Genomic DNA, 825 nt, shown 5'->3' with positions numbered 1-825 from the left:
CATTTGCAAATATACAACTGCTATGTCAGCGTAATATAAGAAATTTTTTCAAGGACATATTTTGCGGTGACATCATCAATGTAATATGATACAACACCTGCAAAAATGCAATTTCATCAAAATATAGCTGCTTTGTTAGCGTAATTTAAGATTTTCTCAGGAGCACTCTGATATTAATAAAAATAGCGCGCATAATGATATAAAAATGACAAAATTTAGACACATCGCGTCATTAGTCAATCTAACAGCACAAGAGACAACATGGGGCGTGATTTGATTGAGCAAGCTACCCTGCTTAATAAAAGAGAAGAGTATGTCGCGTGGGAACAACGTTGCGATGAATTTATAGAATCTCTGGAAGAGCAGAGCCGTATCAAACACCCGCGATTATCGATTGGTAATAGACAATCAGTAATCGCATGTATCGCGCGGCTTGAAATCTTGAAGGGTTCGGTGCGCGGACGATTCGTACACGTAGGTGCAGGACATGGACTTCGATGGCGCGAGATCGAAACGGCGTTCGAAAGCCGTATTCTGACGGGTACAGTAATAAACTCCAATCACATCGAGCCTCGGCGATTTCTCGAAGACGTGAGTGAAATTGTGTTCGAGCGTGTACAATGCATCATGCAGAGATATGACTCTATAAAAATAAACACTATTTTCAATGGTAAGTTCGTGGCTGGTGATAAACGCGCGAACAAGAGTATCACCATCCGGAACTATGAACTATACCGATACACTGATTTGCGTGAGTGATACGTGACGCGCGTCGTCGAGCCTATCCTAACATCGCTCGAAGAATTTCAAGAACGCGACAGCGGT

Source organism: Trachymyrmex cornetzi, unplaced genomic scaffold (assembly GCF_001594075.2).
Source record: "Trachymyrmex cornetzi isolate Tcor2-1 unplaced genomic scaffold, Tcor1.1 scaffold532, whole genome shotgun sequence".
Taxonomy (NCBI): domain Eukaryota; kingdom Metazoa; phylum Arthropoda; class Insecta; order Hymenoptera; family Formicidae; genus Trachymyrmex; species Trachymyrmex cornetzi.
This window is presented reverse-complemented; position numbering follows the sequence as displayed.